The following is a 24748-nucleotide window of genomic DNA, read 5'->3' as shown; positions in this document are numbered from 1 at the left end:
GCGTGCACACAACAAGGGTTTAGCAAATCAACCAGATGCTGGGTGGAGCCAGCACATTTCACACAGTGGGTTGGTCCATCACAGAAGCTTAGGAAAGGTCTGGCTGTGAAAGGGGGTGAACACAGGCAACACCGCTGCCTTTGGTCATGGAAACGCAATTGTGGCTGTGAACCTCGTGCTGCCACGTGAGACTCAAAGACACTCATCTGTCTGCGTGAGTCATTCCAGGCACAGGAGGCACTCGCAGCCAACAGGCTCAGCCCAGAGAGGGAAGCGTGGTGGTCCACGCTCTACCTCCGCAAAGGAAGGGATGAAAACAAGAAAACTCTACCACTGAGGACGGACACTCGTCTATACACTCAGTCTTACCGTAAAACAGATATGCTCATGAGCACTGCAGTTCTAGTTTACAAAATCGTGGGCATACAATGTTTCTTTAAAATGTTTTGAGAGGCAGCAATCTCCTGTTTCATGTGATGAAGTGAAAGCTTGAGTGACTTAAGTGAATGTTACTTATAATCATAATTATAACTTGTCATCATACACAGTGACACTCAGGTTACATGGTACAAACTGAAAAACCACGGCCAGATGACGCTGTGCAGTTTCCCCAGGGACGCAGAGACAGTGACTGAGCTTCTATCACATTTTTGCAGATGAGACAAGATGAGCTGGAGAGTTCCATAAGACATTTCTACAATTCTGAGTTTCTGATAAAAATACTGAAAATACACTGCATGTGATTTTGTAAATGAATCCACAAGTTCAAGTAATTTTATGGGAAGAATACTGACACAGACATTTCACCAAAGAAGATATACCAACAGCCAACATAGGTGAAAAGGTGATCAATACTGCTAATTATTAGAGAAATGCGCATCAAAAATGTGAGTATTATCACCTCACACTGCTCAGGCTGGCCATTATTAAAAACTCTACAAATGCTGGAGAGGATGTGGAGAAAAGGGAATCCTCCTATGCTGTTGATGGGAAAGTAAATTGGTACAACCATGATGGAGAACGGTGTGGAGCTTCCCTAAAAAACGAAAAACAGAGTTACCCTGTGATCCAGCAATGTCACTCCTGGGCATATATCCAGAGAAAACTCTAACTCAAAAGCATGCACGCAACCCTATGTTCACAGAAGCACTATTCACAATAGCTAAGACATGGATGCAACCTACGTATCCATCAACAGATGAATGGATAAAGATGTAGTGTGCACACACACACACATACACACACACACACAATGAAATACTACTCAGCCACGAAAAGGAACAAATAAATGCCATTTGCAGCAACATGGATAGACCTAGAGAATATTATACTTAATGAAGTAAATCGGACCAAGAAAGACAAATATGTATCATTTACACATGGAATTAAAAAATAATACAGATGAACTTATTTACGAAGCAGAAATAGACTCAAATACACAGAAAACAAACTCTTGGTTACCAAAGGGGAAAGGGTAGGTGAAGGGACAAATCAGAAGTTTGGCATTAAAAGATATACTTTACTGCAGATAAAATAGATATGGAACAAGGAATTACTGCATAGCACACCAAATTATACTCAATACCTTATAATAAACTATAATGGAAAACAGTCTGAACTTGTATACACACACACACATATACAAAACTGAATCACTTTGATGTATACCTGAAACTTACTCCTTGAAAGAAAAGTTATGACCAACCTAGATAGCATATTCAAAAGCAGAGACATTACTTTGCCGACTAAGGTCCATCTAGTCAAGGCTATGATTTTTCCTGTGGTCATGTATGGATGTGAGAGTTGGACTGTGAAGAAGGCTGAGTGCCGAAGAATTGATGCTTTTGAACTGTGGTGTTGGAGAAGACTCTTGAGAGTCCCTTGGACTGCACGGAGATCTAACCAATCCATTCTGAAGATCAGCCCTGGGATTTCTTTGGAAGGAATGATGCTCTAAAGCTGAAACTCCAGTACTTTGGCCATCTCATGTGAAGAGTTGACTCATTGGAAAAGACTCTGATGCTGGGAGGGACTGGGGGCAGGAGGAGAAGGGGATGACAGAGGATGAGATGGCTGGATGGCATCACTGACTTGATGGACATGAGTCTGAATGAACTCTGGGAGTTGGTAATGGACAGGGGGGCCTGGTATGCTGCGATTCATGGGGTCACAAAGAGTCGGACATGACTGAGCGATTGACCTGAACTGAACTGAACGCAATTATTATAAATCAATGATACTTCAATAAAGTGAAGTATTGACAAGTTTAAATTAATTTTAAAAATTTTTAGGATTTATGTAAAGAAAACCTTGGTCTTTGAATCTTTAACCACCCCGCCCCCCACACACACACAATTTATCTGTCCCTCCAAAGAAACATAACATGCCTAAGTGAAGCGGAAGTTGCTCAGTCGTGTCCAATTCTTTGAGACCCCATGGACTATACAGTCCGTGGAATTCTCCAGGCCAGAGTACTGGAGTGGGTAGCTATTTCCTTCTCCAGGGCATCTTCTCAGCCCAGGGACTGAACTCAGGTCTCTCGAATTGCAGGGCAATTCTTTACCAGCTGAGCCACCAGGGAAACCCCCTACTATGCCTAAGGGACACTTTATGCTTTTATACCCAGCTTGTATGCATGACTGTGCTAATTGTACACATTTTCTAATTCTTTAAAGTCTTTATTAAGCTTGTTATCTTATTGCCTCTGTTTCATGTTTTGTTGTTTTTTGGCCAAAAGGATATGGGATGTTAGCTCCCTAACCAGGAATCAAACCTGCTCCCCTCCAGCTAGGAAGGCGAAGTCTTAACCACTGGTCCACCAGGGAAGTCCCGATTTTCTAGCTTTTTAATTTGCTGTTCCATGCTCAATTCAGTGTCCTACTTTACTGCAAAATTTTAAAACATAACAAATAACTTACTGTAAACAATGGAGATACAGCACCTTTCTGGCAATTCTTGGCAGCTCTTTATGTTGATATACGATTTCTTTAACAAGGACTATAATGCTGGTCTCTTAGGTAGTTGACTACTGTGCTCTGACAAAACAACACTGAAAAGAATTTCTAGTCTATTTACCTGGTGTTACTGTGATACAATTTCTGAAAAAACTAACTAAATAAAAGTTAACTGAACTGTTTATCCCAAGGATGCAAAATTCAAGAATGGTCTTCTCCCTACCGCTGCTCCACAAATGCCTTGTTGCTTTGCGTTACTGCTAATGACGCCTACAAATATTTGTACCACTTCCTCTCTCTCTCTAATACCGCATGCTATGCGTCTCTTTGCTGACTTTTTTTTTTTTCAAACTGATGGCTTAAAACGCTACCCCTTTTTGTTCACCTCTTTTTAATTTAAACATTTCTTTAATCAGCATTCTATATGCAATTCATAATTTGGAAAATGGTCTGTAATATTCCTTAGTTTCCCCCTCGCAACCCCCACACTGGGCTTGCCTTTTTCCTATGGTTCTTAAAACCTGTGTAATTATGTGAAAGTGAAAGTGAAGCCACTCAGTCGTGTCCGACTCTTTGCGACCCCATGCAATAGTAGCCTACCAGGCTCCTCCCTCCACGGGATTCTCCAGGCAAGAGTACTGGAGTGGGTTGCCATTTCCTTCTCCAGGGGATCTTCCCGACCCAGGGATTGAACCCGAGTCTCCCGCATTCCAGGCAGACGCTTTAACCTCTGAGCCACCGGGGAAGCCCTGTAATTATGTGGGTCAGAATAAAATTCCAAATGTCACAGTGACAATTATCTTCTACCTTCCATGTCTCTTTATGGCCATGTCATTGTCAAGGGTAAGGAAAGTGCTGAAAGTTAAAACATTTATACTCTGCCTGCTGCTGCTGCTGCTGCTGCTGTTGCTGCTGCTGCTGCTGCTAAGTCGCTTCAGTCGTGTCCGACCCTGTGCGACCCCATAGACGACAGCCTGCCAGGCTCCCCCGTCCCTGGCATTCTCCAGGCAGGAACACTGGAGTGGGCTGCCATTTCCTTCTCCAATATACTCTACCTGAAACACAGTAAATTAACTTTACTGAAATACTGGTGAAAAATCCAAAGACTCTTATTGAAGTACGGTTCTTGAAATCTAAGATGGCGGAGACACAGTTATCATAAGTAAAATCTGCCTGGTGTCCTGTTTAACCAGTGGATAAGCATCCATTCATAATTAACACACATTTGTAAACTAATGAGAAAGAAGCCGCCAAACTGTTTTAAGACGGTCCATCACCTTTTCCCACTCTCTAAACTAACACTGCAGCCTTATAATAGGTATTGCTGAGGATACATTTTAAGATATGTGAACAATGAAATTAATACTGAAGTCTCAAATGCATGCTTACATTAGTGATAGCTATCCTCTGCCTGATGTAGCTTTGCAAAATGCTTTAACACTTCTTCAGCTTGCAGGAATATACATATACATACGTATATATGTATATATATATATATATATATGTATATATATAAAAATATATAAAATAACTGATTTGCCATCACCCTACAATATTAAGAGAAAATATCTTCAATGTTTGGAGAAGGCAGTGGCACCCCACTCCAGTATTCTTGCTTGGAAAATCCCATGGATGGAGGAGCCTGGTGGACTGCAGTCCATGGGATCGTGAAGTTGGACATGACTGAGCAACTTCACTTTCACTTTTCACTCTCATGCCTTGGAGAAGGAAATGGCAACCCACTCCAGTGTTCTTGCCTGGAGAATCCCAGGGACAGAAGAGCCTGGTAGGCTGCCATCTATGGGGTTGCACAGAGTCGGACACAACTGAAGTGACTTAGCAGCAGTAGCAGCAGCATCTTCAATGTTAAGAAAAGGTGGCTCCCCTGATATCTCCATTGGTAAAGAATCTGCCTGCAATGCAGGAGACCCTAGTTCTATTCCTGGCTCAGGAAGATCTGCTGGAGAAGGGATAGGTTACCCACTCCAGTATTCTTGGGCTTCCCTTGTGGCTCAGCTGGTAAAGAACCTGCCTGCAATGTGGGAAACGTGGGTTCGATCCCTGGGTTGGGAAGATTCCCCTGGAGAAGGGAAAGGCTAACCACTTCAGGATAAAAATTTTTTCATGTCATATAGCCTTGGCTTATCGGCAATTAGTAAGCAATTAAGTGCATATATTTTTCATGAAAAAGCAAAAATAGGTATTTTGCTGAGATGACAGAAGTTACTGCTCGTAACTCTGTCTGTTCTTTTTCATGCACGCATAAGTTCCAAGTCCCAGATGTCCATCTGAAGACAGTATAAAGACATGCAGGTGCTCATGTTTGTCTGAGGCCTGCTGCAGCCATCCAACACAGTTTCAAGGTGTGGTTTTATTACTCCAAAATGACTTCAATGAAACAGGGGGAAAAAAATCCAAAAGTTCCTTTCCCTTTTCCCAATTTATTTAAACTGAATAAAACAAAAGTCCAAGCCAACCAATTGAGAGCAGGGATTCGATGCATCAGAACAGCCTCAGGCATTGACATACATCTTCATCCAGGAAAATAATCAAATGAGTCGACCCGGAGTTATCGGCATCACCTTTTAATCATTTGGCTTGCTGTGAGTTTGTGTGTGTGTGTGTGAGTCGCTCAGTTGTGTCTGACTCTCTGCGACCCCATGGACGTAGCCCACCAGGCTCCTCTGTCCATAGGATTCTCCAGGCCAGAATATTGGAGTGGGTTGCCTTTCCCTTCTCCAGGGGATCTTCCCAACCCAGGGATCGAACCCCAGTCTAGTGCACTGCAGGTGGATGTTTTATCATCTGAGTTACTAGGGAAGCCCCTTGCCGTGAATATCCTGTAGAATTTCACTGAATAAACACTTCGAGTGGAATCAGTCATTTCTTGAAAAAAATACTCTCCACCATTACCAGTCACAAACCAGATGAAATGTGCTATTTGGTTACAAACCACAAAACCTACATCCTATAGGCTGCCTGCCACAAGCCATCCGTTTCCCAGCTCGGTCCGGTACCTCACTAGTAATGCTCTGCTGTGTCCCAGGTGCTTGGCACACTCGGAAAGGGCTGGAACTGACCACAGCCAAATGGACAGTTTGACTTCGGCCCACGCCAGGGGGCTTTCCTGGCAGCTCGGATGGTAAAGAATCTGCCTGCCATGCAGGAGGACCTGGGTTCGATCCCTGGGTCGGGAAGATCCCCTGGAGGAGGGCATGGCAAACCACTCCAGGATTCTTGCCTGGAGAATCCCCATGGACAGAGGAGCCTGGCAGGGCTACAGTCCATGGGGTCACAAAGCATTGGACACGACTGAGGGACTAACACTTTCACATTGCAGGTCATCTACCGCTGTCTGCTTTCCATGTTGTCCCAGAAAGCAGCTGTTTTCGCCCTTGCTGCAGACGCGTGAATACACATGGGGAGACTCGGATCGATGGTAAGGAATGGAAAATACATCAGTGTAGCTCACACACACACACATGGGCACACTCACACCGAGGGATTTAAAGGTACTAAGAAATGTCACAGGAATCAAGGAAAACCTGACTCCCCACACTCAGGAAACTCTGGCACCTAATGAAATGTGCGTCGGCCATGTCTGAACCTCAGACATGAGCTTCCGCAGAGACTCGAGCTGTTTCTCAAAGGTTGCCAGCCTTCACACAGCGCACCCCAGGTATGTCCTTCTCAATCTCTCTGTGCTCAGATTTTTGAGTCATACGCCACGTCTTACAGACGGATTTTTCAGTATGAGAGAAAAATTAGGACATTTCGCAAAGACTTGTCCTGGATTATGCCAGTATGTTCTGATGGCAAGAACATGACGCAAAAACTGCATTTATTTGGAGGGCATGGGAAGATGTGTCCGTCTGTCTTTCCCATAAGGCATTTAACTGAGAATTAACGGGTGTAAATCACTCCTCTTTGTGAGCTGAAGAGTGCAGGAGGGCAGGGCGTGGGGAGACCTGACCATTTTAATCTCCAGGGACCCAGCACAGTCACCCTAAGGCAGCGGGAGGAGGCGAGCGAACTGGGGCTGTCTCTCTCTCCATGAGGCACCTCTGCTATTTCAACTTGAGACCTTGTTCCTTCCTTTTCTGTGCTCAAGTAAAAATACTTCTGAATCTTAGCCGCTCCCGTTGCTCACACAAATCTTGCCTCCCCAGCGACATTTGCAGAATAGACTATTTTTTAATGACTCAGCTACTTGGGCTTGAACTGTGCCCATTACAACTTGCTTTCCTTGTTCTCAAAGTTAACAGATTTGCACAAAATGGTAAGTTGTTAGATTTTTAAACGAAACGCCCACCCCCCTCAAGAGTCTCTCATAATTCTACCCCCAGAGAGAGAGACACACACAGAACAAACTGAAGGTTTATCTCTGCACACACTGGATCTTATTACATGTTTACCTAACAACATATTATTCACATCTTTTCACAGCATCTTTCATGTACACAATGTAACCCTTAGGTGCTGGATGCTACTCCGACCGATAAATGTAAGGCAAGCTATTGAATAATTTTCTGTTGTGAACAATCATGGGTTCATCTTTTGTTTTATAAAAATAAATAGCTGAATTTGGGACTCTACACAATTAAATCTATTTATATTTTCCAGATCTTTGTGTACTTTTCCAAATATTTTCATAAAGGCATGTCTCTTGAAGTAAATCACACTATCAAGAAGTATCAGTTCAGTTCAGTAGCTCAGTCGTGTCCAACTCTTTGCGACCCCATGAACTGCAGCACACCAGGCCTCCCTGTCCATCACCAACTCCCGGAGTCCACCCAAACCCATGTCCATTGAGTCGGTAATGCCATCCAACCATCTCATCCTCTGTCATCCCCTTTTCCTCCTGCCCTCAATCTTTCCCATCATCAGGGTCTTTTTAAATGAGTCAGCTCTTCGCATCAGGTGGCCAAAGTATTGGAGTTTCAGCTTCAGCATCAGTCCTTCCAATGAACACCCAGGACTGATTTCCTTTAGGATGGACTGGTTGGATCAAGAAGTATATTTACCTTAAAAATGAACATACAGTAAATAAATATAATGTAATTTTGAGTATATTCATAAGTTTATAATGCCAAATTGTATGAAGGTTTTCATTTTCAGCCCTTTAAAAAAACATGATATTACTACTTTGTTAAATCTTTCCCAGAGTAACAGAAAAAAAAGGCAAAATCTTAGAGTATTTTTTTGGCAGGAATGCTAGTAGTGAGGTTTGATTCTTTTAAAATATATTTATTGGTTATTTTTCTCTTATTCTGGAAACTGCCTGTTCATGTCTATTAATTTTTGTTATGACAGTTGTGAAGGCTATTTTGAGGGGCTCAATAAGAGATACTATTCTCTCTTTTTTTTTTTTATTCTCTCTTTTTTTTTTTTTGCCTATTGATGTATGACCATTTCTTTCCAGGTAAGTGTCATTTGGATTTTTATGTAGTGCATTTTGCGTGCAAAATAAATACCATATCAAGGTTTTCCTTCACATTTTTCCTTTCTAATTGTCACAGCTGAGAACACGTTCCTCAACAGAGCATTACAGAAGTCACACATAGGATTTTTCTCTTTGTGTGTGTGTGTGTGTGTGTGTGTGTGTGTGTGGTAACAGTTGTGTTCACTACATGTCAGTTTTAAAAGTCTACCTATGATGCTGTGTGGAGTGTCACAGCTAATATCTAGCTTTCATCAGAATGATCCATCTCTGCATGAGAGATCTGGGATGTTAGCTTTACAAGCTCTGGCTTCCGTGTTATCATACCCTTGGTTTTTTTTTTTTAACGTCTCTACTCCAGCACGTTTGTCACTGTTTTCACTGTCTAGTCCTATATGGTCTATTATCTCACCATTTCTCTCTTCAGTATCTTTCTGGCTACTCTTTCATTACGGGATAAAGTTGAAAAGTCAACCAATGGATTGGGCTTGAATTTTTGTAAAGTGACTTGGAGAGTGTCGACATTTCTATAGTATTGAGCTGCCTCAATGACAATTTACGCATCCAGTTTTGTGAAGCACTCTATAATTTTCTTTTTAGCTTTATGGTTTCTTCATCTTTTTCATTCACAGTCCTTTTATGCCATTCCACTCCTGGGAATGTAATGATTTGTGTGCTATTGTGAATGCAGTATTTCTAATTCATTTTTTTTCTGAGTGCTATTTGGATGTAGAAAACCTTTTTATGTAAGTATCTTTCCCAAGGGATTTTTTTCCAAACCCTTTTTTTTTTTTAGACTTTTCTATAAGGTTTCAGCGACTAGCAGTTTTGTGACGCTGTTTAAACATTTTGGCGGTAACCAAACACTTCTCTTTATTCTGACTGTGCTTCAGAGGAGCTTCTGTTGTTTCACCGCCTCACCTAACAATGAGGTGAGCTTCATCAACGCTCAGATTAAGAAATGCGTAAGCTGTCCTTTCCAGATGTGTGTTTTTCTGCAGTAGGGAGACAATCTCATTGCTTTAACTTTGCCGCCATGACCGTTCTCATCTGTGTGTTTACTAACTTACCACGTCTGATCCTCAGGTTTCCAGCACATAACGCTGTCATGATCGGCTCTTTATTTCCAGCACAGGGGAGTTCATTTCTGTATTCATTCACTCATTTTCCTGGCCTGCTACACTGTCAGGACATGCTCTTTCAGTACAAGTACAGTCCTATGTTCATTGATTCAATCATTCTTCCGGCATGTCACACTGTCAGGATATCCTCTTTATTTTAAGCACAGGGAGGTTCCTTCCTGTGTTTATTCAACCTGTATTTGACTACTTCAAATTACTATCTGTACCATAAGGTAACGGACGTAACCTAACGAATGGAAGGTAACAGAAGGCAATCCCTGAGCCAGCCAGTATTAAACAAAGTAATACAATAGGGTGGTGTTCCAGTGCTGTAGAATCTTTACCCTGGCTCCATCGCTTTGAAAAGACTAACAGTTTCAGTGGATGAGGAATGAGAAGGATCCAACACCAAGCTAATAAGAGCACTCTGAGTGGGGAGTGGGTTTGGCCTCCTTAATGTACAAAACGGAGGCCAGTTTGGCATTGCTGGATTAATGCCTGATATTGAATTTGCTGTGCTCTTGTTGTTGAGCCACTCAGTCGTGTCCGACTCTTTGCGACCCCGTGGACTGCACCACGCCAGGCTTCCCTGTCCTTCACCAGCTCCTGTCCATCAAGTCGGTGAGGCCATCCAACCATCTCATCCTCTGCCGCCCCCTTCTCCCCTTGCCCTCAACACTTCCCACCATCACCGTCTACGAATTGGCTGTAAAACTAATGAATCCTTCGAAGCTCCCTCGTACCCTAAGACCCTGCACCTAAATTCAGATTTTGCAGCTTAATATTCTTTTTAAACGTAACTCAAGCGTCACGTCTCACAACACTCGAACCTGTGTCTGCTAATGATAGCAGGAAAGAGACCAAAGATGTGGTCTGGTTGACCTTTGGCCAGCTTATGCCAAGGAGGACACACCGTCCTTTAGGAATAATGGAACACTTATAAACAAGAAAGTAGCCTGACCTCACCTATGCATGTATGTAAGTATGTTATATATCTTAGACTTTCCTTTTAGGGTAGCTGTAGCTTCACAGCATAACTGAGCAGGAGGTACAGACAATTCCTATACACTCCCTGTCACCGCGCAGGCACATACCACCCCCATCCACCCCCCACAGCCCCGTCAACAAAATCAATGCCCTCCACCAGAGAGGTATGTCTGCTGAAACTCATGAACCTATACTGAGCCATTATCACCCAAGCCCATAGCTTACATTAGGGTTCGCCCCTAGTGCCGTACAGACTGCAGGTTTGGACAAACGTATAATGACATGTAGGCAACATTTTTCTTGTTCAGCCGCTCAGTCGTGTCTGACTCTCTGTGACCCCGTGGACTGCAACACGCCAGGCTTCCCTGTCCTTCACCACCTCCCAGAGCTTGCTCAAACTCACGTCCATCGAGCTGATGATGCCATCCAACCATCTCATCCTCTGTCATCCCCTTCTTCTCCTGCCACATCATGGGATCACAAGGAATCAACTCACTGCCCCGAAACACCTCTGTGTTCCGCTGAGTCTTCCCTCTCCTCCTCCCTCCCAACATATATTTTCAAAGCACCCTTCTGGTTCTTGGTCAGGTAATTTATTAGACAAAGGGAACCATTGGAACAAAGGAAACAAGTTTCTGGGAGCCAAGGTTTAGTTTGGCTGTCTGCATTCATAGTTTAAAAATGAGACCCATCTGATGTTGGTCAGATTTGGCACTTAGGATATCTTTCAGAAGGCCTCCCCTCCAAAACAAGTCTACGACTCTGTAAAACCTTTGGCATGATAGCATCCAAGGGAATATTACCAATCTCCTTTTTATTGTTTAGCTGTCAACAGACCAAAGTGTATGGATGTGAGAGCTGGACTATAAACAAAGCTGAGTGCTGAAGAGTTGATGCTTTTGAACTGTGGTGTTGGAGAAGACTCTTGAGAGTCCCTTGGACTGCAAGGAGATCTAACCAGTCCATCCTAAAGGAAATTAGTCCTGAATACTCATTGGAAGGACTGAAGCTGAAACTGAAACTCCAATCCTTTGGCCACCTGATGGGAAGAACTGACTCATTGGAAAAGACCCTGATGCTGGGGAAAAAACTGAAGGCAGGAGGAGAAGGGGATGACAGAGGATGAGATGGTTGGATGGTATCACCGACTCAACAGACATGAGTTTGAGTAAACTCTGGGAGTTTGTGATGGACAGGGAGGCCTGGCGTGCTGCAGTTCAAGGGGTCGCAGAAAGTTGGACACAACTGAGCGACTGAACTGAACTGAGATCAAAGCTATGCAGACAAGGGTTACTCTTCAAGCAACTTCTCAGGAGGTGGAAGAATCAGACTACAGGGAGGCTGTGGCCACCAAGCAAAGCAGACCAGATTCTCCAGCTGTGTTCTAGCGGTCCTGAAGGGGCCTCACAGACCCGTTCCTTTTCTGGGTGTGGTGGTTTCGTGTCTTCCCCTGACACCTATGCATGTCGCCTGCAGCACAGTAACATGCTTGTACCTACACACACACACTTTTACACACACACATACAGAGTCAGTCCTCATTATCTCTGGGGGCATTGTCCTGAACATCACCACACGTATTGAGTTAGTTAATACAGAACCACTGGCTCCTAGAGGAAACACAGGGTTAGGTGCCTATGGGCTTCCGGGCACAACATTTTAATCCACTGATTGGCGCATAACTGCTTCCCCAGTGGCTCACTAGTTAAAAAAAAAAAAAATCTGCCTGCAATGAAGGAGATGTGGGTCCAGTCCTTGGATGGGGAAGATTCTGTGGTGGAGGACATGGTTATTACCCACTTCAGTATTCTTGTCTGGGAAACTCCATGGTCCATGGGGTTGCAAAGAGCTGGACTCGACAAGGCAACTCAGCACTGTTTACAGACACCGTATTGAATATATACTGCTGATACATCTGCTGATGCCCAGACCCATCACGCAATGTCCCTGAATAAAGCTTATCGCATATCTATTTATTTGCTCCATAAGAGACGTGGCAATCTTAACTACCTCCGTAGTTTAGTACCACATCCCAGTTATTTTCAGTGGTGCAATCATGAACCAAAAGCACAAAAACGCAAGCAGCTTTTCAGACCAGGTGAAGGACTCCTGTTTTGAGGAAGAGAGATAAAGCAGGAAGGCAGAGGCCTGCCCTCAGCTAGGAGCACGGTTGCCAAGTGAACCCCAAGATCAGTGAAGACACATTATTTAAACGAACTGCACACAAGGCTGCTGCTGTGGGTCCACTGACAGTGAACTGAAAATTTCCCCCACTGTGCATGTCCATGGATGACTGTCATCACACGGCAAGGACTAATTTGGGGGCTGCAAATCTACAAATACCGAACCAACAAATTAACAAGAGTTCCCAGCAATGTGTCTTTTCTGCAACAGACTATGTGAGCTCTTTGATGGCAGTGCATACGCAGGCCCCATCCTTGACTCAATGAAAACAGCATCACACCCAATCCTGGCTAATCCACAGATTATTATTTTCAAACTTTAAACAATTGTGCTTTCTTTTTTTTTTTTTTAAACCTGAAGTTTGATAAAAGTGGGCTTTTCTCTGCTTGTGTCCTTCTCCTCGCCCTTTTGGGAAGGTTTAACACGAACTGAACGAGATGTTATTACAAAGAGACATCAACACTTTCCAGGAGTCATGCTTTTCAGATTCTAGACTCTCAGCTCAGTCTGTTTTTCTTGACTCAAAGCTGACTCACTCCCCAAGTGCAATCCCAGTGAAAGGCCGTGATAATTCCTCTCCTAGAAAACCAGAGATCAAACACCACGTTCGATCCCCATCCACATGTCATTCCTGAGCTGTCTGCAGTGTGAAAATGTCTAATGTACAACAGCTGGTACCACCGGAATGAACACTTCACGACAAATTGCAAGCTGTCTGGTGGGGGTTTCAAATGCCCCCCTTTCCTATTGGGAACTATTTGGGAAAAGCGCCTCCTGGAAGCAATTAATCTCTGCTCTACGTAGAGTTGTATGAGGGCAAAGTGAACCTCGAGATTGTTGAAGACACATGACTTATAGGAACCTGCACGCAGACTCGACTCTGATATGACCATCCATGTAGGAGGTCTTTCAGAGCCGTTTCAATGCATTTTTATCGTATAACTCACCCTTGTGGGCAGCTTTTCAGAGGGCTGTGCTTCAGCACTCGGGGTCTGATACTGTTCAGGGCAGCAAACTCAGAGCTTAATCTATGCTAGCACCAAGCCTATCAAGTTTTCAGGAGACATCGCCCCTGGCTGTGGTGAGGATGAGGGTGACGTAGCCCACGGCTGACACAAGTCCGTCAGCTCTGTATTCTCCGCCTCCTCTGAGGACCGAGTTAGAAAGTGTTCCCACAGATCAGCGGTGGTGGGGGGTGGTGGGGGGCAGACTCCAGAATCTCCAAATGGGCATGTGGTCTCATTCACAAGCCCAGTGTTCTGGAAGAGACGCGGCGTAAATGTGTGACCCCCCGGGACAGACAAGCTCCAATTCTTCCCTTCTCTCATCTCCCAGAAACCCATAGGAGGAAGCATCTTCGGATTCCTGGCTTGAACTTCTAGGACTCAGTGGGGGTTAATGATACGTCCCCAAGGAGGCTGCTCCAACCAGGGAGAAGGAGGGAAGATGGGAGGCTTATGAGACCCAGGCCGAGGGGTGATGCAGAGCTGGGCTCTAAACTGGTCCTACTGGTTTCCATTAGAGCCCTCTTTCTGAACAAGGAGCCTGACAGGCAGCTGAGTCCTGGGACTAGAGCCCGTTTAATGGGAGGCCACTGACCCACGCGGCACGTGTAGCAAGACCACTTCCCAGTCCCAACCAGGGCGGCCCTGGCCTTTGAAGATGCCCGCGGGCACCATCAGGATCCAGGCCTCAAGGTCAGGCCAACCTTGCCCCTGAGCTACAGAGCATGGTATGCTTTAGTTCCCTTCATGTCCTACCCAGTGGAAATAAACTGACTTTCTGGAAGAGCACCCAGACAGTTCCTAGGCAGGGGCAAAAGAAACGCTCTTTTGATGCAGAGGGACTCGAACATTCAGGCCATGTGTGATCTGGGCATTACCGCAGAACACTGGGATGGAAACACGGTCCTGCTAAGAATGAACACTGATGAGCTATCTGGCCACTCCGTCAGTTCAGTTCAGTTAAGTCGCTCAGTTGTGTCTGACTTTTTGCGACCCCATGGACCGCAGAACGCCAGGCCTCCCTGTCCATCACCAACTCCGGGAATTTATTCAAACTCACGTCCACTGAGTCAGTGATGCCATCCAACCATCTCATCCTCTGCCGTCCCCTTCTCCTCCTGCCTTCAATCTCTCCCAGCATCAGGGCCTTTTCAAGTGAGTCAGCTCTTCGCATCAGGTGGCCAAAGGATTAGACTTTTAGCTTTAGCATGATTCCTTCCAAAGAACACCCAGGGCTGATCTCCTTCAGAATGGACTGGTTGGATCTCCTTGCAGTCCAAGGGACTCTCAAGAGTCTTCTCCAACACCACAGTTCAAACGCATCAATTCTTCGGTGCTCAGCCTTCTTCACAGTCCAACTCTCACATCCATACATGACTCCATACATACATGCCCACTTCAGATGCATGACCATTTCAGCATTACTTCCCAACAAAATGCTAGCAGAGCAAAAGCTCACCACATACACTACAAAAGTCAGTCTAGAAACAGGAGTAGTACAATCTGCCTTCCTCTTCATTCATTCTCTAGAAACAACTCACCATGACGGAAGAGTATATAACACACTCAGCATATCTTTGTTTTTTCTTTTCACTTATCATTCAAATTCATTTAGTTTACCGTTCATATGGATGGAAGGATCCAAAGCTCAATTATAAACTTCGTTTTTAAGAATTTCAGTTTTTACAATTCAAGCTTGTTTTCATGTCTATACTATAAATGCTTTCATTGAAGAACCAAAATCATTCAGCACAACAGATGCCTAACTCTCTAGTATCGTGGATGATATTTTAAGATGCTCTATCTTGAAAACAATGGGCTAACTGCAACCTTTTTAATTTGTTGTTTTGTGTTGTGGGTTTTCAATCTCATTGCTACTTTTGCCCCGAAGAGCATGTTGCTCTAAGAAATCTCTAGATAAATCTGTCTTTGTTCTTGTCAGGAATGAAAAAGAGCTATCCCATATACTTAAGCATCCTAAAATGTATTTCGGGAGGTCAAATTCATTCTCAGCTGTGATTATTTTTTTTTTTTACAAGGGTATACATTTTCCTTTACTGCTTTAACTGGTTAGCAGTAAGTAATAGAAAATGGTATAGAGAGAATTATTTTTTCCTTAAAAAGATTTCGTTAATTGACTTTGAACAAAATAGTTTACTTCAATCAAGAGATAAACACCCATGAATTAAATCTACATGGGAGAAAAGCAAATGTGATGAGCAAAGCTTAAGACAAATAGCAATCTAATGCATTTTAAACCGTTTCTCCCATACTGAGTAGGTTGGGCGAGAAAACAGGATGTGATGGGAAGAAACTGAGCTGGAAATGGAGCTGGGAAACTGAAGCCTCAGTCCCCAGCTGTTAGGACCTCACTGTGTACATCTCTGTGATTAAGGAAGTGGCTTAGATGACTTGGTCTGACACAGAAGTCTTCACTTACCTCCTTCCGACCTTGATTCAAGGGTCTCTCTCACGGAGAAAGGAACACTGATTCCCCACGTCTGTGTCATGTGAGTTACTCCTTCATGTCCAGTAACAAGGCACACGGCTCACTTTTCACAAATCATGTGCTTAACGTGTGTCACGGCTCACTTTTCACAAATCATGTGCTTAACCAAAGAATACACATTCCGTAAGGGAGGAAATGACCATTCACTCCTCCCCCCCACCCAGGGATGACCCCAATCTTTGGCACACAGTAGACACTTAACAAATATTCTTTGTAAGACGGATACATGAATTAATGAACACCAACTCTGTTAAAAAGCCCTCCCTTTTTCACACTGAGGAAACAATTTATGTAACGTTTTCCCAGATAATCAGCCACATGCTTTTAAATCCCTTTGTGAACCAGGATGGAGGTGGACCGTCTATGAACCAGGAAGGAGGCGGACCGTCTATGAACCAGGAAGGAGGCGGGCTCTCACCAGATACAGAATCCACTGTTGCCTCGATCTGGAACTTAGAGCTTCCACAACTGTGAGAAGGAGTTGTCCATGGTTTATAAGCTGCTCAGAATGTAGTATTCTATTGTAACAGCCTGAAGGAACTAAGAGAAGACCCTGGTAGCACAGCTGGTAAAAAGAATCCACCTGGTAATACAGGAGACCCAGGTTCCATCCCTGGGTCGGGAAGACCCCCTGGAGCAGGGAACGGCAACCCACTCCTTACCTGGAGAATCCCATGGACAGAGGAGCCTGGTGGGCTACAGTCCAGGGGGTCGCTAGGCTCAGACACAACTTAGTGAGTAAACCACCACCACTATCGTTCAGAATAGCATTTGTATATACTCTTTAAACTGACGCAAAACACAATAAATAACCTTCGAAAGCGTACAGTGTTATGGAGCTTATGAACAAAACGAAAACACTGATAGAAGATCATTCATTCTTACCTTGGTCACCGTGCTAAGCTGCTTCAGTTGTGTCCGAGTCTTTGCGACCCCACGGACTGTATAGCCTGCCAGGCTCCTCTGTCCACGGAGTTCTCCAGGCAAGAATACTGGAGTGGGTTGCCATGCCCTCCTCACCTTGGTCATTAGTCAAATGATATTCAAAGTTGTTCTTACTAACAACATTCTGTAAGGTCAACATGAACTGAATATATATATATATATAAACTGCTAGGCAGTTATTGACAATTACCTTCCTGGAGAATAACTTAAAAAGTCAAATGGCAGTTTATCCCCAGATTTTAAAAGAACAGGACTAATCCGTTCTCAACGGCCATCTCAGCCTTTCTAAGGACTGGACTGATGCAGGTCTTTGAGGCTTTCATTTGATTTTCGGGATAATCATATTCAGACGTCAGAATTTTAACCAGCACTGTTTCAAAGCTGCTTTAACTCACTTCTACAATTCACTTCTATAATTGAAGTGGGAAGACGGGAAAGGCTAAACCACACTCCACACCACCGTTCATCACTGCGTTCAGTACAAGTGACGTGGCCTGGAGTCTGAGAACGCAGCCTGAAACAAGGGACACAGAATCATAAAGATCTGACCTCTGCCGATGCCAATTACAAACACAGGGCCTACTGATCTTTCAGCAAGGTCTTGGAGATGGAAAAACAGCTGCCTTGCAATCGTCACTGGTTTTTGTCTATTTTAATATTATATATTTATATAGATGAGATCATATGTCATCATATATATAACATGCATGTGATTATATATATAAATGTTATACATAAACAAAAAAGTGAAACTGTTAGTTGCTCAGTTGTGTCCGACTCTTTGAGACCCCGTGGACTGTAGTTCTCTGTCCATGGGATTCTCCAGGCAAGAATACTGAAGTGGGTTGCCATTCCCTTCTCCAGGGGCTCTTCCAGACCCAGGGATCAAAATACATATGTAAATAAAATCCCAGAAATGATATGTATCCATATGTGTGTGTATGTATGTGTACACGTGTGTGTGGTTGTATGTATAAACTACAGATAGGATTTTGTCTGTAACCCACTTTTACAGGCATCTTTTCGTGTCTAACATTATTCACACAAGAATACAAGCACTGTCCAAGTCTTGCTTCCTGCATACTTGGTTCTTGCTTGTAATCTTTTGGAAAAACCAGCAAAACCGCATTGGAATGAAATCAGGGCATTTAGAGTCCCCTGGAATGCCCAGAAACTTCCCAGCAGTTTACTGCCAGAGGCTCAGAGCGAAGTCTGCCATGGAACACATACCTGCGCGTCTAGTGTTTGTTCCATTAGCAACTAAAACTATTCGGGACATTTGACACAAATCTATAAAGTAATACAGTATTACTATGAGTATTTACTTAAGCCCACAGCTAATCTTACGAGACTTATCTTGCAAGGCGGCAAAAGAATTCAAGATACGATCATGTTTGTGAACCTGTGTTGACTTATGTAATAGGACTGCTGACTTTCAAACACCTGGGAAAATACCATTTTTAAATGAAACCATTAAAATAATGTATCCTTAGGTCTCAGCACTACGGCAGGGCCACGTGTTGGCCATATTGAACTTGCTAAGATCAGATATTGTTTCTGAATATTCTGCTAAAGGAGAAAAATTCGGCTTATTTTGTGAAACCAGGAGGTCTGGAAGGAGAGTTGTATGTTATCTAATAAAAGTGAATCCTCTAGATTCCGATGCAGAGAAGGTTTAGGCTTGTTCATTGCTCACCAAACAAACCACGTGTCAATAAATGGGAGCAATGTTACAAATCAGGGCTTCCCAGGTGGCGTTAATGGCAAAGAACCTGCCTGCCAATGCTGGAGACATAAGAGACGCGGTTCGATCCCTGGGTCGGGAAGATCCCCTGGAGGAGGGCATGGCAACCGACTTCAGTATTCTTGCCTGGAGAATCCCATGGACAGAGGAGCCTGGTGGGCTACAGTCCATGGGGTCACAAAGAGTCAGATGCGCTTGACCACATTAAAATATAATGTTATTCCGTCATTTTCATTTCAAAGATCTGAGATCCCTGGAACTCTATGCAGTCATGATATGTAAACCAAATCCCCAGCGAATGGATGTAAAAGAAACACAGGGACCCTTTCAAGTCGCCGTGGATGGGAGCTATGACTACCAGGCTTTGAAGTGTCCCCAGGATGCAAATTTGCAAAGCTCTCCAAGCACACCTCTCTCTGCCACACTCTGGTTCACGCAAGAATCTTGAGGAACTTCAGACACATTGCAAATACCGACTACACGCTGAGTATGCGAAGCACGTAAGAGGCCGTAACTGCAAGCAGATAAGTATTATCTTCACACAAGGGGTGGAGGCCACTGCTACTCATGCCAGACTGTCCACAGACTCTTCCACTGACTGGAGCCACGCCCTTCTGGGGCCCCCCTTTCCCTTGTGGAAGGAATTATGACACAGTTATACTTCAGCACTGTGTCCCGTCACCAGGCCCATAAGAAAGCTCCTTAGAACGGACAAGTCAAATAACCCATTGTGGTGAAATGTCCTGTAGATGTCAATTAGGTCTAACTGGTCCATCATATCATCTAAACAGTGTGTTTCCTTGCTAATTTGGGGGACACATGTATACACCCATGGCTGATTCATGCCAATGATTGGCAAAAAAAAAAAAAAAACAACCCACAATATCGTAAAGTAATTAGCTTCCAATTATAATTAATTAATTAATTAAATTTAAAAAATGCTAACCATTTGGATCATCAGTCGGGTCTAAGTCAAGCAGTACTCTGGGGACACATGTGTATCCAGAAACAAAGAATGGGGGACCGACCTACCCGTCCACGTGTTCACACAGTGCTTGTGAAATGAATGAAGCCGGACTCAAGCTTTCTTACTTTCCTTGAAAAAGGAGCCCCCTGCAAACAAGCTACTTAACCTCCAGGAAGAAAACAAAGATAATGTGTACACGTGTGTCCTGGGCAAGCCTTATCTTCAGCAGGCACTGGGGCCTGTGAAGGAGAAACCCTTAGGGTCTTTGCATCTAAGCAGGAAGGATGGGGCCTCCAGCGACCAAAGACGACTCAAGTAACAAGCTGGAAATGACGCAGACCTGAGTGCGTCATCTCAGGGGTCACGGGCTCGGAGCAAGGGGTTAGAGTGCCAACACCTCGCTTTACTGCAGGTTAAATCTGTTTGGCTGTGTGGAGCTGACTGCTTCAGCTGGGGTTCCTTTATCAAAGTAGCTGGGACTTCCCGGGTGGTCCAGTGGTACAGAATCTGCCTGCCAACGCAGGGGACGTGGGTTTGATCCCTAATAGAGCAAGTAAGCCCAATGAAGATCCAACACAGCCAAACACTCTAATCAATTTTGTTAAATTTGTTTGCAAAGTTGCAATTAAAAAACAGAATATTTTTTATTAATTTATTTACTGTAATTGGAGGCTAATTACTTTACAATACTGTGGTGGTTTTTGATGTACATGAATCAGCCACGAGTTTATATGTGGCCCGCCCCCCCGTCCCAAACCCCCTGCCCACCTCCCTCCCCACCCCATCCCTCTGGGTTGTCCCAGAGCACCGGCTGTGAGTGTCCTGTCTCATGCATCGAGCTTGGACTGGTGATCTATTTCACATATGGTAAATAATGTACATGGTTCAATGCTATTCTCTCAAATCATCCCACCCTCCTCCTCTCCCACAGAGTCCAAAAGTCTGTTCTTCACATCTGTCTCTTTTTGCGGTCTTGCGTATAGGGTCATCGTTACCGTCTTTCTAAATTTCATATATATGTGTTACTATACTGTATTGGTGTTTTTCTTTCTGACTTACTTCACTCTGTATATAATAGGCTCCAGTTTCATCCACCTGATTAGAATGGGCTCAAATGCATTCTTTTTCATAGCCGAGTAGTATTCCATTGTGTATGGAATGGAACTTCCTTATCCATTCCTCTGCCGATGGACATCTAGGTTGCTTCCATGTCTTGGCTATTGCAAACAGTGCTGCGATGAACATCAGGGTACACGTGTCTCTTTCAACTCTGGTTTCCTCAGTGTGTTTCCATTCATGTACTGATGGATATCTAGCTTGCTTCCTCGTCCTAGCTATTATAAACAGTGCTGCGATGATATTGTAAAGATCCAGTGAACGTCCCCCTTGTAGCATGTCTCTGTCCCCAGGATTTCACAAAGTCACAAACAGGAAGGAATCCTCCACTCAAGGGAGCGGACGGTTCTCCTCTCACTTCTAACTTCAGACCCTGGGTCTGCGGCTCTCGGGGTCCACTGGAGATGGGAAACCTTTCTGTCCTGGGAGAAGGGCCATCCGCCTTCACTGGCACGATGTGGGGTTGGGGTTGGGGGCTACCCTTGCTTCTGGTCCCACCAGAACAACTTCATCACAGGACTACACTTTGCTCAGCTATTCCTCCACATCCATCCATCCGTACAAGGACCATCTGCCAAAGACCTGCCTTGGGCAAAAACGTGACTTCTGACTTCCATTTCCTACACTGGAGTCTGTAAGTGTTAACACAGTGCAGGATAAAAGAGACACTGTTTGCGGAATCGTGGTCTATTCTTCCCAAGCCCCCCTCCCCCACCCAGTGCCGGCCACAAGCAGCGTTGCCCAGATGCACCAGCAGGTTTTCCTGGGTGTGAAGAGCCGGGTCGTCCAGCCTTACATGCGTGTGCACAGTCCAGGCGACACCCTTACGACCCAGGACATCTTTCTCTGGTCCTCACCTTTGCAAATAGCTGTTTGCACCTTGACACACGCAGCTGGGCCAAGATGATCCATAACTGCATCACCCCTGTGTCTTTTATATTCACGCCGAGAAAGGTGGTTGAGTTTTAAACTGGTGTTCCCTTGGGCAGGAGATCTGAGAGATGCGGGTTCGACCCCTGGGTCGGGAAGATCCCCTGGAGGAGGAAATGGCAATCCACTCCAGTATTCTTGCCTGGAGAATCTTTCTTAAAGATTTCTTAAAAAAAAAAAAAAATTCTCAACTTTTTTTTCTTCCTGAAAAAAAAAAAAAAATAATGAAACCCTTGCAGAGAGACCCAGCTGACACTGAACAAATCCCAGCAACGTCCCAGGCCAGACTGAACGCTCTCTCTCTCTCTCCCGAATCTCCCTGCCTTCAGGACAGAGGGTCAGCCTGCAAGGATTCACACAACAGCTACACAGAATAGGTGGCTCCAGCGAGCATGGACTTGGAAACTCTTGCATGGCCTCAGGGGACGGGGGGCAGGGGGGGACAAGGCAGGATGGGGCGGGGCCTGAAAGAGGGGGCACTGCTTCTGTGCAGTGGGGCCTCTGTGGGCCTCAGGGGTGGCATGGGTGCAGAGGACTTGGGTGGGGAGTGTCCCTGGAGGCCAGGAAGGCTGCTCCAGGGAACTGAGTGGGTTGCTGGGATGGTCTGTCCACGGCCTACAGCAGCAGGTCGGGAGAGAGGCCACCAGGCTTCAGCAACCCCCAAGAGGTCTGCAGGTTAGACTCTGTTGATCTATTTCTCAATCTTTCTCTTAACCCCTCTCCCCAGGGTTGAGGAGAAGCCTTGGGGCCCTCGTGGAGGCATGTGCATCTCTCCTGGAAAACTTGGGGAGGCCGTGAGCATGACTCTCAAAGAGATCAAAGCATCACCGCGGGGGCATTGGGTCTGTGCGCTCTACCACCCGTGGGGTTTCCACAAGCCACCCTCCCCCCGGTTCCTTCCACCTGCCTGTGTCCAGGCTACTCTTCTCTCCCCACCTCCTGTCGTACTTGACCTGAATCAGGTCGGGGGTACCAGTCAGTTCCCACTTTCTAACCATCTCAAAGGGATCTTGAGCCATGATTCTCAGACCCACAGCCACGACCTTCTGACAGCTCCTGTCCCGTGCGGGTGACTCTGACCCTCGTGAAACCAGGATGAAAAAAGACTGTCAGCTTGACAGTGATATAGTCTTAACCCAGCAGAAAAACTAGTGACAAACCGTGATGCGATATTCACTGATGCTGTTTCCTCACTGTTCACCTGGCACTGTGTGTGTGTGTACTCCGACGCTTCAGGCGTGTCCGACTCTCTGTGACCCCATGGACTGTAGCCCGCCAGGCTCCTCTGTCCCTGGGATTCTCCAGGCAAGAACACTGGAGTGGGTTGCCATGCCCTCCTCCAGGGCATCTTCCCGGCCCAGGGATCAAACCCCTCATCTCTTAGAGCTCCTGCATTGGCAGGCAGGTTCTTCACTAACACCACCTGGGAAACCCATCTGGCATTACTTAAGAAAAGAATTTTGGAGCTTTCTGTAATTAACCTTATTTTCGTCTTTCCGCCCAAGGGAACACCAGCTGAAACTCAATTGAGCTGTGTTGAATTCCCAAACAGAGAATCCCTCTCTTAAAGCCTGACCACTGGTAGTGGAGAGATTAGCGCAAACCCAACGGCGTGACGGCATTTCTGTGACTGGCAAGTGGAAAATGAGATGGTAGCTCAACTCACCTTCCCCAAATGTGTATATGTGAACACTTGCGCACACACACACACCACACACACACACACACACACCCCAACGTACTGATAAAGACTGACAACGAGGCAAGGTAGCCCTCCTCTGTGGGAGCTGACAAGGTTCAGGCTAAATCTTCATTTATCAAAAGCTCCACTTAGAGACTTCCCTGGTAGCCCGCTGGTTAGGACTCGACGCTCACAATGCAGGGGGCCCAGGTCCGATCCCCGGTCAGGGAACTAGAACCCATGGGCCACAGTTGAGGGTTCGCATGTCACATCCGAGAGCGTGCATTAAGTTGCAGCCACATTAAAGGAAGAAAATAAAAGCTCCAGTTAGCAGAGAAGCAGAAAACTGATCTCTCTGCTACTCTTATTTTCCCACATTTTTTTTTTCCCAGAAAACACCGCCACCCTTGGTATGAGAGGGAAATGTAAGCATTCTGCTTTAAATTTCCTAGGAGAACACATGCAGGAAGTTTCACTAAGTTCTCTCAGCTATAGCATGCCCTGCATCGAGGAAAAGTCTGATTGCAAAACTAACCAAGTGCCTGTCCCCAGAATCCCAGGGGTGAGGTCCTGTCCTGGCAGGATCTCTAGGAAAGACATTCGCCCTCTGACAAGTGTGCGAATCCACCGTTGCATCCACCCGTGTCTCTGCAAGGGACCTCACTCCATTCTTTTTCATGGCCGAGTAATATTTCATTGTCTATATGTACCGCATCTTCCTTATCCATTCACCTCTCAGTGGACATCTAGGTCGGTTCCACGTTCTGGATATTATAAACAGCGCTGCAGTGAACACTGGGGTACATGTGGGGTTTTTTTTTGAATTATACTTTTCTGAGGGTATATGCCTACTCTGTTAACACACATATGTCAAGGTACAGATGAACGTCTCTGCAAGCTAGAAATAGAGACAGGGACATGGACAACATGCAAGGACACTAAGGTCGGGAAGGGAATGTGGGACGAATTAGAAGACAGGGACTGACACACACATACTATTGATACCGTGTAGAATATAGGTAACTCAGGAGAACCTGCTTTATAGCACAGGGAACTCTACTCAGTGCTGTCTGGTGACCTAAATGGGAATGAAGTCCAAAAAAGAGGGCAGATATATACATATATGTATATAGTGGGCTTCCCCGGTAGCTCAGTTGGTAAAGAAT

At 45.0% G+C, this 24748-nt stretch overlaps 1 long non-coding RNA gene across 1 annotated transcript in view; it reads right to left on the bottom strand.

The window, feature by feature from the left end:
* Nucleotides 1–13018: 13018 nt before the first annotated feature.
* The window catches only part of LOC138929850 (uncharacterized), a 30757-nt gene continuing 19027 nt past the window's right edge, over nucleotides 13019–24748 (bottom strand). Inside the window, exon 2 of the long non-coding RNA XR_011446055.1 lies at nucleotides 13019–23813. This is a non-coding gene — a long non-coding RNA (uncharacterized lncRNA). The remainder of the gene's footprint in view (nucleotides 23814–24748) is intronic.

The sequence above is a fragment of the Ovis canadensis genome, chromosome Y (genome assembly GCF_042477335.2).
Source record: "Ovis canadensis isolate MfBH-ARS-UI-01 breed Bighorn chromosome Y, ARS-UI_OviCan_v2, whole genome shotgun sequence".
Taxonomy (NCBI): Eukaryota; Metazoa; Chordata; class Mammalia; order Artiodactyla; family Bovidae; genus Ovis; species Ovis canadensis.
This window is presented reverse-complemented; position numbering and strand designations above follow the sequence as displayed.